Source organism: Eptatretus burgeri, unplaced genomic scaffold (assembly GCF_056783735.1).
Source record: "Eptatretus burgeri isolate ZD-2024b unplaced genomic scaffold, Ebu_testis_v1 Ebu_testis_scaffold_3184, whole genome shotgun sequence".
Classification (NCBI taxonomy): domain Eukaryota; kingdom Metazoa; phylum Chordata; class Myxini; order Myxiniformes; family Myxinidae; genus Eptatretus; species Eptatretus burgeri.
Window position 1 is genome coordinate 42,501 of NW_028225134.1, and position 18,011 is coordinate 60,511.

The window sequence follows — 18,011 nt, forward strand, 5'->3', positions numbered from 1 at the left end:
TACTAACGGCACAGATTCCAAATTGCCATGGTAGTGTGTTATTGGTGTTGTTGTTTCCTATTCTCTCATGTGCACGCGTTAAGAAATATTCACAAGATAGAAATAAACCCCAATCGTGTTTATACACCGCACAGCGTTTAAAAACAACCGGAAGCAAAAGGGTCATAGCCAACGACATGGATTCGAAATCGTCAGGGGTATTGCGTTGTTGTTGTTGTTGTTGTTGTTGTTGTTGTTGTTGTTTCCTTTCTCTCATGTGCACGCGTTAAGTTTGAAGCTCACTGCGTTCGCGAAAACAGCGCTGAAACAAGACTCCAAGTGCAGGAGAAAAAAAAGCCTACAACACCCGGTGTTCCCAGGCAGTTGCCCATCCAGGTACTGACCAGGCCCGAACCTGTTTAGCTTCTGAGATCAGACGAGATCGGGCGTATTCAGGATGGTATGGTCGTAGGCAACAGATAATTCTCTTAGAATCCTCTTGAGGGATTGATTAATTATACTTTTCAAGTGGAACTCCATTGAGAGATCAGTCCAAAAACGATGCAAAGCACGATATATCAGAAAGTTGTTTTCGGGTTCAGATGAAACTTGGTGGACACGTTGGGTATGTCGCAAGGACGAATTGATTCGATTTTGGTGAAGATCCGAATCCGGGTCTGGATGAGAGAATTATTAAATTTTGAAAGTGATTCTTCACTCGATTGAGATCGGGTCAAAACGATGCAGTTCTGCAGGCCATGATATTTCAAAAACGAATTTGGCCCGATATGTTCGCGTGGATCAGGCATTACGTGGCGGACATATGCGCTCCACCGAGTACCCTTCCAGTTTCAGAGATGAAACAAACCTCGTGCGAGAATTTACCCGATCCACGCCAAGCACGTGATGAACCCAAGTGACTTCACACTCACAACTTAAACTTGACAATTCCTCGAAGATGTGGAACCGGGGGGGGAGAGAGAGAGAGAGAGAGAGAGAGAGAGAGAGAGAGAGAGAGAGAGAGAGAGAGAGAGAGAGAGAGAGAGAGAGAGAGAGACAGAAAGAGGTGGGGGGGTGGGGAGCGGGAGAGAGAGAGGGCACATGACCTTTGATCTGTTCAATCTAAAATTGAAGCAGTTCATCTTTGTATTATAATCTGTGCGTTTTTCAAGTACGTTGGAAAACCAGACTCGGTGGTGTAATTGTTGGAGCAAGCACTCCAAGCCTGGGAGGATGGTGGTTTGTAACCCAGCTGAGTCGCACCAAAGACATTAAAACACTTCCTTGCTTGACGTTCAGCATTTATAAGGATAGAACATGGCCAAACAACCACAGGTTGGTAATAATAGGGCAGCCTTTGATGGGCCTCCAAGCCTCCTCCTACGTCAAATGTTCATTTGAAGGAAACATCCCATTATTATCTCTTGAGTGGTTCATAAGTTATTGCAGTCACATATTTTCAAATAACGGGCGCTTGGACTTCGGTCTTTGACCTTTACAACCCAAAATTTAATCCGTTCGTACGTGTGTTATAGTCTATAGTTAGGAGAAGTTTGGTCAAAATCTCTTTCGCAGTTAACAAGTTATCATGGTAACTAAAATCTGCTACCTTCAGTGAAAGGTGACATGACCTTTGACCCAAAAATCTTATGAGTTGACCTTTGCATCAAACCACTTACTTCCATCAAGTTTCATCAAAATCCCTTCAGAGGTTCACAAGTTATCACAGTTACGAAAATCTGCTCCCTTTCGCTGAATGTCATGTGACCTTTGACCCTTTGAACCCAAAATCTAATCAGTTCATCTTTGCACCACAACACACCCTTGCACCAAGTTTGTTAAAAATCCCTTCAGTGGTTCACAAATTATCGTGACGACAAACAATGATCACGGGTGGACGAACGCACGGACGTACACCCCAAAAACATAATGCGTCACAGCGTGAAGTTCAGTGCTTGCCATGTGGGGCCTCCTTCGAGAGCTCAAACACGTAGTCCGCAGATCGGGCAAGGTCTGCCCTGTACGGCGGGTTTTCGATGACCTCCCACTGAAGTTTGATGATGATGCCTGCTGTCACGCATGCGGCGGGAGGTCTGGGATTGTCCTGTTGTCGGAGCATACCTCGGGACAGGAGACCAGGATGACACCTGCGAATCTCGTTCGCAATTTGTGGAGCTGAACATGGTCTGATTTTTTTTGGAATGGCTCCAGATTTTCCAGCATTGAAGGATATGTTCATCGCTCAGACCAGAATCGAATCAATTCCAGTGGGAATGGGGTAGCGTGAGACTCAATGTGGAGTCGGCTGGAAAAAGGAAGAGAGGGTTTTCCAGAGCATTGGATGGGTCATTTGAAGAGATGAGGAACAAGACTGGGCCCAGCAGAGATGCTTTGGGAACTCTAATCTCCACTGAGAGAGCGGAAGAGAGAATTCCATTGTTCACAACATACTGACTCTGTGAATGGAGGAATTCAGAAATCCAAGAAGGAAGGTGGCCTTGAATGCCACAGGCAGAGAGCTTGGCAAGCAAAGCAGGATGCGAGACTGTATCGAATGCTCGAGATGTGTCGAGACGGGTATTGGAACACACATTATTTGTCTCCAGTCACAATACGAGATGGGACGTCATCCCCTTCATTCAAGCTGGACTGGTTCTGAATTGCAAGGGCTTAGCTCCCTTGTCTCCCAGGTCTCCTGGGAAATGCGGTCTCCCAGGACGCTGTTCGCACACTTCGCCTTCTGCAAGCTTTTCCATCCATCCGTGCACATTTCTTCCTTCGGTCCAGTTGTGATGCCCCATACTACACACCCATTGTGCAAAGTGTAATTCCATTCCATATATTCCACCCAAAGAAAACAGATAGCAACTCGTTGTTCTCAACATTTACACGTCTTGGTTACCGATTTCGAGTTGCCACCAAGCAACCACAGGTTATCGCCCAATTAGCCAACAATGCAGGGTTGCCAAACGATATTTCTGGAAGGAGACAGGTATGTACGTCACGTGTGAGTCACTGGAATGAAAAGTGACGTCATTTGACTCACCCTCTGACTTATGAAGAAACAAAAGTAAATATAACTTCAGCACGAGAAGGTGTTGCAAAAATGTTGAGCACACCCACCACTTCACATCATCATCAGCCTCGGCAGAGAATGATGAACTTTGAACCGGTCCAGACGGCATCAGCCCACGTGTCCTCAAAGCCTGCTCTTCTGCTCTTGCTCACCCTCTCTCTGTTCTATTCACCCTCTCATTTGCCCAAGGACATCTGCCATCTGCTTGGAAATCTGCTAACATCACTGCCCTGCATAAAAAGGTGCAAAAACAGATCCCTGTAACTACAGACCAATCAGCCTTCTCCCAATCATCAGCAAGGTGATGGAATCCATCATCGCTTCAGATATGAAATCCTTCCTCTTCTCCAATGGCTTGATTTCCAATCATCAATTTGGTTTCAGACCAGGTCACTCTACCCTGGATATGCTGCTTCTGCTCTCCCATCAATGGATGGAGGTCCTCAATGCCAGACAGGAAATCCGAGCCGTATCCCTGGACATATCACGTGCTTTTGACACAGTCTGGCACCCTGCCCTACTCACCAAACTCTCTTCCCATGGTATTCAAGGCCATCTCCACTCATGGCTCGCAGACTTCCTCTCCTGTCGCAGTCAACGTGTGGCCCTAAATGGAGTTCTTTCATCCCCTCTTCCTGTGCAGGCTGGAGTTCCTCAAGGTAGCGTTCTGGGCCCTGTTCTTTTTCTGGTTTTCATCAATGATCTCTCGGACTCTCTGGAAAATCCTCTATTTCTCTTTGCCGACGACTCCACCCTCTGCCGTACCATCTGTCATCCCTCAGACCGGCAAGCAGCAGCTTCTTCGCTCACTGCAGATCTGGATAAAATCACAAACTGGTCCAACACGTGGAACATGTCTTTCAATCCAGACAAATCTCACACTCTCACTATGTCTCTTCGAAAGGACCGTTTACAAAACCCCCCCATCCACTTTCTCAACAATCCTCTGGAAGAAGTCTTTTCTTTCAAGCTTCTCGGTCTCACTATCTGCCATGACCTTTCCTGGGAAAGTCACATTTCCAACCTCGCCTCAAAAGCCAGTCGCCGACTGGGAATCCTCCGTCGTGCTAAGTCCTTCCTCGGCCCTCTTGAGCTCCTGACCACTTACAAAGCTTTTGTCCGTAGCCTGATGGAGTACTGCAACTCCCCTCTGGGCTGGTGCTCCTTCCTCCCACCTTTCTCGGCTTCACGCTGTCGAAACCAGGGCATTTAAGATCATCGGCATCTCCCGCAATGAAGCTGAGTCTTTGGGCCTCTCACTCAATCACCGCAGGTTGGTCGGTGGTCTTTCTGTCTTCTACCGACTCCTCTCCAGCCTTGCCCCCCCTGCTCTCTCTCTGCGATTTGTCCCCACCACATTTCCACAGGGCGCTCAAGGTCCGCCAACAACCCCCTTCTGGTAAAACTACCAAAATCACGAATCACTGCTCATCTTCACTCTTTCATTCCTCTTTTTTCCCGCCTTTGGAGTAAACTTCCTCACTCTATTCTTTCCCATTCTTCCCTCCAGGCTTTCAAAGCAGCTGTTCACCACCACCTCTTATCTTCCCCCATCCAAATCCTCGATCTTTTCTACCCCCGATAATCCACCCAAGCCCACTTCCTTCATTTCTCCTACTTTCCTTCCTGAAAGTCCCTGAAATGTCCATCTTCTCTTCGCCATGTTCCCCGTCCCATCCCCATCCCTCTCCCTTCCACAGTTCACCTAATGTGTCTGTTCCCCACTGTTTTGTCCCTTCCACTCCCGCCCCTCTTGTCTCATGCCTCCTTGCTGTGAGTTGTGTGTTAGCTCTCATACGAGCCTCGACCAAGGTATACAAAAAAAAAAAATAATAAAACTTTGCAGAACTTCACCCGTCTCTTCCCGACAGAAGCTATATATTATGAAAAACAATGACCCACCCACATCTCTCACCTGTGAATGGAGGGAATAACCAATTAGCTCTCTCCTAATCAATGAAAACCTGGTGGCTCAGATTATCAATCTCAGATCAAAATAAATTGACGACTCCCACGCTCTTCCAGCCAAAGAAGCTGCATAAAGCAACCATGAAAGGCTACCAAAGTTTAGGCTTTGCTGTTTCAAAACTTTAGGACATCACAGGTTATGAAGGTTGTGGTCAACTTTCATCGGAATTGTGTGTATAGTTTCCGAGAAGAAAGAAAATACAGGTTCGGGGGGGGGGGCACCCCCCCTCCCCCCATCCATCCCCCATAGATCCCTATTTTTTGTAATGGCATGAACAACATTTGGTACATCAAGAGTGATGAAAGTTGTGGTCAAACTTCATCAAAATAAAAAACAATACCTATTTTGTGGGGTCAAACCTGAAGCCCCCTGAGACCACTGGAAGACCCCCTTCGAGCACGATCGTTTTAATGCCGTGAACAAACTTCATTTCCAAACACTAATATCATTTCAGCCAAATTTAGTCAGAATCCCATCAGCAATTTCAAAAGAAGTTGCAAGTGTTTACGAATGGATGGACTGACGGACGGATGACGCGTCAATCCATAAGCTCCCTCGACCTATGTTCCAGGTGAGCCAAAAATGAGGCCAGCAATTGATAAATCAACGAACATAAACAACAGAAATCATATTTATTCTCAGAGTCGCATAAATATGCAGGTGAAAAAAAAAGATCAGTCACACAGGTGAACTCACATCCATACCTGTGTGTAACACCAACTCTCCGCAAATGGTACAATGGGCTTCTCCGTCGGTGGAGGAGTTGGGATCCATGACATACTTCAACAGCACACACTAAAACAACAGTGACAAGAAAACAGGTGTAAAAAGGTAAATAACATATTTTTGAAGTGTTCATACCGCACAACACCAAGTGTTGATATCATGGCAACACGTGGAAGATAGTACGACACATAAGTAGAGGAGCAAAAATAACTCGGCAAGACAAAAGGGAATATGAAAAGGACGTAGCCAAGAATATTCAACATCAAGGTAAGACATTCTTTACGTATAAGAGAATGAAAGGGTTAACATTTTAGAGGAGTGTGGGTCCATTGAGGAATAACACAGGATAATTGGTGGATAATGAGGGTGACATGGCATGCTTTAATATTGTTATGGATGGGGTCTCGGGGGTAAAATGGGGCATACGTTAGAATAGTTATTTCATTGTGCATGTCAGAATAAGTGTGATGTAATTTCCATTTCAATCTGTCCTGAAATGGCCTTTCTTCTTTCGTTTACAGCCAATCGGCGAAGCCCACGAGCGCAATTGTGGGGTCAGTGCTGCGACAAGAGAATTGCAAAAGACATGCCCAAACAGTCGTGGCCAAAAAATATTGACACCCTTGTACTTTTTTTTCAAATAAAACACCATTTCTTTCAAAAAAAATTGTTGAAATTAAAAAATATATTTTGGGATCCACAAATGTATTTCTTTGGTTTGCAGTGGAAGAAAACAAAAAAAAACGCTGAAAAAATTCCTAAATCTGAGCTTTTTCTACACACAAATCCGAAAATGTACCGGACAATGTTATTGGCACCTTTTAGAAGTTGTTGGAAATAATTAGATTTCAAGCAGGTGATTCTCCTTCGCTTTGGAATTGAACTCACCTGTGGTGAGGTGCAGGTGTCTGCAATATAAAAATCACTCATTTAACCAGTTTGAGTGGAGAAAAGGAGTCATTCTGCTGTTTTGTGTCACTGTGTGTCCCGCAATGAGCACGGAGAAAAGAAAGAAAACCAGAGAATTGTCTGAGGAGGTCAGACACAAGATTTTATCCAAGCATGGACAACCTCAAGGCTACAAGTCCATCTCCAGAGATCTTGATGTTCCTGTGTCCACCGTACACAATGTTATCAGGAAGTTTAAGCCCATGACACTGTGGCCAACCTCCCTGGACGTGGCCGCAAGATAAAACTTGATCGAAGATTGCAGCGACGGATTGTTTCGAATGGTGGAGAAAGCACCTCGATGAACTGCCAAACAGATTCAAGCTGATCTTCAGATGCAAGGTACAGCAGTTTGAGCTCGCACCATCCATCGCCAACTCAATGAAAGGGGATTCTACGCGAGGATTTACGATTTAAAAGGTTTTATTAAGTTCTGAATTAAAAAAAGAAAAAAAAAAAGGTTCTGTAAATTAGCAGTGACATCAAGAATTGTGGACACAAAATACTTTTGTCAATTTAAACTTATTTTTGGAGAAAATTGAGAATTATTTGAAAAAAAGTGCAAGGGTGCCGTTATGTTTGGCCACGACCGCATGTGGACACCATCGGGGCTCAAGACTGTGGGGCTGTCGCTGTCCATGTGGGTGGAATGCTACAGGCTGCGCTGGAAAATGTCCGTGCTATTCCATTATTCCACTGTTCCATTACCTGCTCATTATTCCTCCCATTCAAGGCATCAACCATCCTCTCCCCTCCCCCACTATTTATTCCGTTCTCTTCTTCCATCTCCTTCTCTTAAAGAAGACACATTAAGAGAGTCCTAATCTTGTAGAAATAAAAATAGGACCGCGGGTCCTTAAGCTCACCTGACTGAAGCCCAGGTGAGCGAAAAAAAAAATCGAGGCTTGTAGCACAACTCTGTTCTCATTTGAAATCCTAATTGTAATGTAGAAGGTAAAGAGGAAATGACATTTTATTTTAAACAAAACCGCGGTCACGATGGACGAAACCAACACACACAACGTGTCACAGACGGATGGATTCTTGGTAAAACCGACCTGGGAAAACGTGTCGTGATCGAGAAACAGTGAAACCGGAAACTCGCTTTTAATCACGTGACGGAAACAATCACTTCCGGGTTACTTTGCTTACAAAGTTCATCGACTCTTTATTTAACATTTCCTTCCTTGTTTTTAAACCGACAATTTACTTCCACATGAGAAGGAACGTAAAAAGTGTATAAAAAATCCCGTCATGCATTCTATGAAGCAATATTTCATGAAACCAAATTGTGTTTATACACCGCACAGTGTTTAACGGTGACAACATTCATGATAAGGAGGTTAAAATATTATTTTTTTTTCGAAGTGCATGTCTGTATGAGCTTTCAACGTACGGTTTGTCGGTAATAATGCCGGCACGGTCTGTTATGTCCGCACGCTGACATGTTACCTCAGCGATGTGAGCTCGTGCTTGTTCACGCCTTTTGCTTTACGACTACTGTACTGTTTTACGGCGCCCCTTCCTGTTTTACGGCGCTCCCGCCATTTTGTGAGATGAGGGATTAAGGGTTTATCTTCCCGCCTATTTGAACTCGTCACCCTCTTGACCGCTTCCTCAGGTGAAGCTTCTTTGTGTCGAGGTGTAAAGGAGATGGAGAGGGGTGAAGAGTGGAGATGGAGCTGAACGAATGACCTGCGTCGGAACCAGGTAACCGGGTGATCATCATGGAAGCTCAACGGACACGGAAGCCGGTCCGGACTCCGTCTGAAGTGAGGATTTGTTAGGGTTAGGCTAACCCTAACCCTAACCCGAACAGCCTGTCGCAGGCAAAGCGACGATCCGAACTGTCCGACTGGGAGAACAGACTCCGCCGGTTGTGACCCAATGATGACCTGGAAGGACATCGACCCAAGGAACGTCGGCAGGTACAAGTCCCGTGATCACGTGACCCACAGGGTCGTTATTTGTTCGTTCGAGTGGTGAAACACTCGTTTCGTTCTCCACCACAAGTGTGGGTTCGATTCCCATGGATATTCACTCTGACCGAGCCACACTAAGTCAGTGTGGTGAGGAGGTTAACCGGCTCTCAGGTTACCTTGGGTGAGGAGGTTAACCGGCTCTCAGGTTACCTTGGGTGAGGAGGTTAACCGGCTCTCAGGTTACCTTGGGTGAGGAGGTTAACCGGCTCTCAGGTTACCTTGGGTGAGGAGGTTAACCGGCTCTCAGGTTACCTTGGGTGAGGAGGTTAAACGGCTCTCAGGTTACCTTGGGTGAGGATCAACAATCCACAGGGAATCGTTCACAACGAAGATACCATGAACGTTAACCACCACGTTTGTATCACCACACAACCTCACTGATACCACACAACCTCTCATAATGACCATACAACCTCTCCATTTACCACACAACCATTATAACCACACAACCACTCTATTCACAACACAACCTCTCAATAAAACCACACAATCTCTCCATTGACCTCACAACCTTTAAACCACACAACCTCTCACGAAAACCACACAATCTCTCCATTTACCACACAACCTCTCCATTTACCGCACAATCTCTCCATTTACCTCACAACCTTTATAACCACACAACCTCTCACTAAAACCACACAATCTCTCCATTTTCCACACAACCTTTATAACCACACAACCACTCACAAAAAGCACACAACCTCTCACTAAAACCACACAATCTCTCCATTTTCCACACAACCTTTATAACCACACAACCACTCACGAAAAACGCACAATCTCTCACTAAAACCACACAATCTCCATTTTCCACACAACCTTTATAACCACACAACCTCTCCATTGACCACACAACCTCTCAAAATAACCACACAACCTCTCACTAAAACCACACAATCTCTCCATTTTCCACACAACCTTTATAACCACACAACCACTCACGAAAAACACAATCTCTCCATTTACCACACAACCTCTCACTAATACCACACATTCTCTCCATTTACCACACAATCTTTATAACCACACAACCTCTCACTAAAACCACACAATCTCTCCATTTACCACACAACCTTTATAACCACACAACCTCTCACTAAAACCACACAATCTCTCCATTTACCACACAACCTTTATAACCACACAACCTCTCACTAAAACCACACAATCTCTCCATTTCCCACACAACCTTTATAACCACACAACCTCTCCATTGACCACACAACCTCTCACTAAAACCAAACAACCTCTCACTAAAACCACACAATCTCTCCATTTTCCACACAACCTCTCACTAAAACCACACAATCTCTCACTAAAACCACACAATCTCTCACTAAAACCACACAATCTCTCACTAAAACCACACAATCTCTCCAGTTTACCACACAACCTCTCACTAAAACCACACAATCTCTCACTAAAACCACACAATCTCTCACTAAAACCACACAATCTCTCACTAAAACCACACAATCTCTCACTAAAACCACACAATCTCTCCATTTTCCACACAACCTCTCACTATAACCACACAACCACTCACGAAAAACACACAATCTCTCCATTTACCTCACAATCTCTCCATTTACCACACAACCTTTATAACCACACAACCTCTCACTAAAACCACACAATCTCTCCATTTACCTCACAATCTCTCCATTTACCACACAACCTTTATAACCACACAACCTCTCAATAAATACACACAATCTCTCCATTTACCACACAACCTCTCACTAAAAACACACAATCTCTCCATTTACCACACAACCTTTATAACCACACAACCTCTCACTAAAACCACACAATCTCTCCATTTACCACACAACCTTTATAACCACACAACCTCTCAATAAAAACACACAATCTCTCCATTTACCACACAACCTTTATAACCACACAACCTCTCACTAAAACCACACAATCTCTCCATTTACCTCACAATCTCTCCATTTACCACACAACCTTTATAACCACACAACCGCTCACGAAACACACAATCTCTCCATTCTCCGCACAACCTTTATAACCACACAACCTCTCACGACACCCACACAATCTCTCCATTTGCCACACAATCTTTATAACCACACAACCTCTCACTAAAACCACACAATCTCTCCATTTACCACACAACCTTTATAACCACACAACCTCTCACTAAAAACACACAATCTCTCCATTTACCACACAACCTTTAGTACCACACAACCTCTCACTAAAACCACACAATCTCTCCATTTACCACACAGCCTTTATAACCACACAACCTCTCACTAAAAACACACAATCTCTCCATTTACCACACAACCTTTAGAACCACACAACCTCTCACTAAAACCACACAATCTCTCCATTTACCACACACCCTTTATAACCACACAACCTCTCACTAAAACCACACATTCTCTCCATTTACCACACAATCTTTATAACCACACAACCTATCACTAAAACCACAATCTCCATTTACCACACAACCTTTATAACCACACAACCTCTCACTAAAACCACACAATCTCTCCATTTACCGCACAATCTCTCCATTTACCACACAATCTTTATAACCACACAACCTCTCACTAAAACCACACAATCTCTCCATTTACCACACAATCTCTCCATTTACCACACAACCTTTATAACCACACAACCTCTCACTAAAACCACACAATCTCTCCATTTACCACACATTCTCTCCATTTGCCACACAATCTTTATAACCACACAACCTCTCCATAAAACCACACAATCTCTCCATTTACCACACAACGTTTATAACCACACAACCTCTCACTAAAACCACACAATCTCTCCATTTACCTCACAATCTCTCCATTTACCACACAACCTTTATAACCACACAACCTCTCACTAAAACCACACAATCTCTCCATTTACCGCACAATCTCCTCATTTACCACACAACCTTTATAACCACACAATCTCTCACTAAAACCACACAATCTCTCCATTTACCACACAACCTTTATAACCACACAACCTCTCACTAAAAACACACAATCTCTCCATTTACCACACAACCTTTATCACCACACAATCTCTCACTAAAACCACACAATCTCTCCATTTACCACACAACCTTTATAACCACACAACCTCTCCATTGACCACACAACCTCTCACTAAAACCAAACAACCTCTCACTAAAACCACACAATCTCTCCATTTTCCACACAGCCTTTATAACCACACAACCTCTCACAAAAAACACACAATCTCTCCATTTACCACACAACCTTTATAACCACACAACCTCTCACTAAAACCACACAATCTCTCCATTTACCACACAACCTTTATAACCACACAACCTCTCACTAAAACCACACAATCTCTCCATTTACCACACAACCTTTATAACCACACAACCTCTCACTAAAACCACACAATCTCTCCATTTACCGCACAATCTCCTCATTTACCACACAACCTTTATAGCCACACAACCTCTCACTAAAACCACACAACCATTAAACCACACAACCTCTCACTAAAACCACACAATCTCTCCATTTACCACACAATCTCTCCATTTACCACACAACCTTTATAACCACACAACCTCTCACTAAAACCACACAATCTCTCCATTTACCACACAACCTTTAAACCACACAACCTCTCACTGAAAACACACAATCTCTCCATTTTCCACACAACCTTTAGAACCACACAACCTCTCACTAAAACCACACAATCTCTCCAGTTTACCACACAACCTCTCACTAAAACCACACAATCTCTCCATTTACCACACAACCTCTCACTAAAACCACACAATCTCTCCATTTACCACACAACCTTTATAACCACACAACCTCTCCATTTACCACACAACCTTTATAACCACACAATCTTTCACGAAAACCACACAATCTCTCTATTTACCACACAACCTTTAGTACCACACAACCTCTCACTAAAACCACACAATCTCTCCATTTACCACACAACCTTTATAACCACACAACCTCTCACTAAAAACACACAATCTCTCCATTTACCACACAACCTTTATAACCACACAACCTCTCACTAAAAACACACAATCTCTCCATTTACCACACAACCTTTAGTACCACACAACCTCTCACTAAAACCACACAATCTCTCCATTTACCACACAACCTTTATAACCACACAACCTCTCACTAAAACCACACAATCTCTCCATTTACCACACAACCTTTATAACCACACAACCTCTCACTAAAAACACACAATCTCTCCATTTACCACACAACCTTTATAACCACACAACCTCTCACTAAAACCACACAATCTCTCCATTTACCACACAACCTTTATAACCACACAACCTCTCACTAAAAACACACAATCTCTCCATTTACCACACAACCTTTATAACCACACAACCTCTCACTAAAACCACACAATCTCTCCATTTACCACACAACCTTTATAACCACACAACCTCTCACTAAAACCACACAGTCTCTCCATTTACCACACACCCTTTATAACCACACAACTTCTCACTAAAACCACACAATCTCTCCATTTACCACACAACCTTTATAACCACACAACCTCTCACTAAAAACACACAATCTCTCCATTTACCACACAACCTTTATAACCACACAACCTCTCACTAAAACCACACAATCTCTCCATTTACCACACAACCTTTATAACCACACAATCTCTCACTAAAACCACACAATCTCTCCATTTACCACACAACCTCTCACTAAAACCACACAATCTCTCCATTTACCACACAACCTCTCACTAAAACCACACAATCTCTCCATTTACCACACAATCTCTCACGAAAACCACACAATCTCTCCATTTTCCACACAACCTTTAGAACCACACAACCTCTCACTAAAAACACACAATCTCTCCATTTACCACACACCCTTTATAACCACACAACCTCTCACTAAAACCACACAATCTCTCCATTTACCACACAACCTTTATAACCACACAACCTCTCACTAAAACCACACAATCTCTCCATTTTCCACACAACCTTTATAACCACACAACCTCTCACTAAAACCACACAATCTCTCCATTTACCACACAACCTTTATAACCACACAACCTCTCACTAAAAACACACAATCTCTCCATTTACCACACAACCTTTATAACCACACAACCTCTCACGAAAACCACACAATCTCTCCATTTTCCACACAACCTTTATAACCACACAACCTCTCACTAAAACCACACAACACAATCTCTCACTAAAACCACACAATCTCTCCAGTTTACCACACAACCTCTCACTAAAACCACACAATCTCTCCATTTACCACATAACCTCTCACTAAAACCACACAATCTCTCCATTTTCCACACAACCTTTATAACCACACAACCACTCACGAAAAACACACAATCTCTCCATTTACCACACAACCTTTATAACCACACAACCTCTCACTAAAACCACACAATCTCTCCATTTACCACACAATCTTTATAACCACACAACCTCTCACTAAAACCACACAATCTCTCCATTTACCTCACAATCTTTATAACCACACAACCTCTCACTAAAACCACACAATCTCCATTTACCACACAATCTTTATAACCACACAACCTCTCACTAAAAACACACAATCTCTCCATTTACCACACAATCTCTCCATTTTCCACACAACCTTTATAACCACACAACCTCTCACTAAAACCACACAATCTCTCCATTTACCACACATTCTCTCCATTTACCACACAATCTTTATAACCACACAACCTATCACTAAAACCACAATCTCTCCATTTACCACACAACCTTTAGAACCACACAACCTCTCACTAAAACCACACAATCTCTCCATTTACCACACAACCTTTATAACCACACAACCTCTCACTAAACCACACAATCTCTCCATTTACCACACATTCTCTCCATTTACCACTCAATCTCTCCATTTACCACACAACCTTTAGAACCACACAACCTCTCACTAAAACCATACAATCTCTCCATTTACCACACATTCTCTCCATTTACCACACAATCTTTATAACCACACAACCTATCACTAAAACCACAATCTCTCCATTTACCACACAACCTTTAGAACCACACAACCTCTCACTAAAACCACACAATCTCTCCATTTACCACACAATCTCTCCATTTACCACACAACCTTTATAACCACACAACCTCTCACTAAAACCACACAATCTCTCCATTTACCGCACAATCTCCTCATTTACCACACAACCTTTATAACCACACAACCTCTCACTAAAACCACACAATCTCTCCATTTACCACACAACCTTTATAACCACACAACCTCTCACTAAAAACACACAATCTCTCCATTTACCACACAACCTTTAGAACCACACAACCTCTCACTAAAACCACACAATCTCTCCATTTACCACACAACCTTTATAACCACACAACCTCTCCATTGACCACACAACCTCTCACTAAAACCAAACAACCTCTCACTAAAACCACACAATCTCTCCATTTTCCACACAGCCTTTAGAACCACACAACCTCTCACTAAAAACACACAATCTCTCCATTTACCACACAACCTTTAGAACCACACAACCTCTCACTAAAACCACACAATCTCTCCATTTACCACACAACCTTTATAACCACACAACCTCTCACTAAAACCACACAATCTCTCCATTTACCACACAATCTCTCCATTTACCACACAACCTTTATAACCACACAACCTCTCACTAAAACCACACAATCTCTCCATTTACCGCACAATCTCCTCATTTACCACACAACCTTTATAACCACACAACCTCTCACTAAAACCACACAATCTCTCCATTTACCACACAACCTCTTAAAACCATACAATCTCTCCATTTACCACACAATCTCTCCATTTACCACACAACCTTTATAACCACACAACCTCGCAGTAAAACCACACAATCTCTCCATTTACCACACAACCTTTAGAACCACACAACCTCTCACTAAAACCACACAATCTCTCCATTTACCTCACAATCTCTCCATTTTCCACACAACCTTTATAACCACACAACCTCTCACTAAAACCATACAATCTCTCCATTTACCACACAACCTCTCACTAAAACCACACAATCTCTCCATTTACCACACAACCTCTCACTAAAACCACACAATCTCTCCATTTACCACACAACCTTTATAACCACACAACCTCTCCATTTACCACACAACCTTTATAACCACACAACCTCTCACTAAATACACACAATCTCTCCATTTACCACACAACCTTTAGTACCACACAACCTCTCACTAAAACCACACAATCTCTCCATTTACCACACAACCTTTATAACCACACAACCTCTCACTAAAAACACACAATCTCTCCATTTACCACACAACCTTTATAACCACACAACCTCTCACTAAAAACACACAATCTCTCCATTTACCACACACCCTTTATAACCACACAACCTCTCACTAAAACCACACAATCTCTCCATTTACCACACAACCTTTATAACCACACAACCTCTCACAAAAACACACAATCTCTCCATTTACCACACAACCTTTATAACCACACAACCTCTCACTAATACCACACAATCTCTCCATTTACCACACAACCTTTATAACCACACAACCTCTCACTAAAAACACACAATCTCTCCATTTACCACACAACCTTTATAACCACACAACCTCTCACTAAAAACACACAATCTCTACATTTACCACACAACCTTAAAAACCACACATCCTCTCACTAATACCACACAATCTCTCCATTTACCACACAGCCTTTATAACCACACAACCTCTCACTAAAACCACACAATCTCTCCATTTACCACACAACCTTTATAACCACACAACCTCTCACTAAAAACACACAATCTCTCCATTTACCACACAACCTTTATAACCACACAACCTCTCACTAAAACCACACAATCTCTCACTAAAACTACACAATCTCTCACTAAAACCACACAATCTCTCCATTTACCACATAACCTCTCACTAAAACCACACAATCTCTCCATTTACCACATAACCTCTCACTAAAACCACACAATCTCTCCATTTACCACACAATCTCTCACGAAAACCACACAATCTCTCCATTTTCCACACAACCTTTATAACCACACAACCTCTCACTAAAAACCACACAATCTCTCCATTAACCACACAACCTTTATAACCACACAACCTCTCACTAAAACCACACAATCTCTCCATTTACCACACAATCTTTATAACCACACAACCTATCACTAAAACCACAATCTCTCCATTTACCACACAACCTTTAGAACCACACAACCTCTCACTAAAACCACACAATCTCTCCATTTACCACACAATCTTTATAACCACACAACCTATCACTAAAACCACACAATCTCTCCATTTACCACACAATCTCTCCATTTACCACACAACCTTTATAACCACACAACCTCTCACTAAAACCACACAATCTCTCCATTTACCACACATTCTCTCCATTTACCACACAATCTTTATAACCACACAACCTATCACTAAAACCACAATCTCTCCATTTACCACACAACCTTTAGAACCACACAACCTCTCACTAAAACCACACAATCTCTCCATTTACCACACAATCTCTCCATTTACCACACAACCTTTATAACCACACAACCTCTCACTAAAACCACACAATCTCTCCATTTACCACACATTCTCTCCATTTACCACACAATCTTTATAACCACACAACCTTTAGAACCACACAACCTCTCACTAAAACCACACAATCTCTCCATTTACCACACATTCTCTCCATTTACCACACAATCTTTATAACCACACAACCTATCACTAAAACCACAATCTCTCCATTTACCACACAACCTTTAGAACCACACAACCTCTCACTAAAACCACACAATCTCTCCATTTACCACACAATCTCTCCATTTACCACACAACCTTTATAACCACACAACCTCTCACTAAAACCACACAATCTCTCCATTTACCGCACAATCTCCTCATTTACCACACAACCTTTATAACCACACAACCTCTCACTAAAACCACACAATCTCTCCATTTACCACACAACCTTTATAACCACACAACCTCTCACTAAAACCATACAATCTCTCCATTTACCACACAATCTCTCCATTTACCACACAACCTTTATAACCACACAACCTCTCGCTAAAACCACACAATCTCTCCATTTACCGCACAATCTCATTTAGCTCACAACCTTTATAACCCCCCAACCTCTCACTAAAACCACACAATCTCTCCATTTACCACACA

The 18,011-nt window shown here is 42.7% G+C and overlaps 1 protein-coding gene, 1 long non-coding RNA gene and 1 pseudogene across 2 annotated transcripts in view; 1 reads left to right on the forward strand and 2 right to left on the reverse strand.

Moving 5' to 3' along the window:
- Positions 1-334: 334 nt before the first annotated feature.
- LOC147006365 (5S ribosomal RNA) lies at positions 335-453 on the reverse strand (annotated as a pseudogene).
- A 5,186-nt stretch (positions 454-5,639) lies between these two features.
- Positions 5,640-18,011, reverse strand: part of LOC147006366 (uncharacterized) — a 113,195-nt gene continuing 100,823 nt past the window's right edge. The window contains exon 6 of the long non-coding RNA XR_015054894.1: positions 5,640-5,819. This is a non-coding gene — a long non-coding RNA (uncharacterized LOC147006366). The remainder of the gene's footprint in view (positions 5,820-18,011) is intronic.
- LOC147006367 (immunoglobulin superfamily member 11-like) overlaps positions 8,512-18,011 on the forward strand; it is a 98,161-nt gene continuing 88,661 nt past the window's right edge. The window contains exon 1 of the mRNA XM_085869008.1: positions 8,512-8,626. The gene's annotated coding sequence lies outside the window, so the exon portion shown is untranslated. The remainder of the gene's footprint in view (positions 8,627-18,011) is intronic.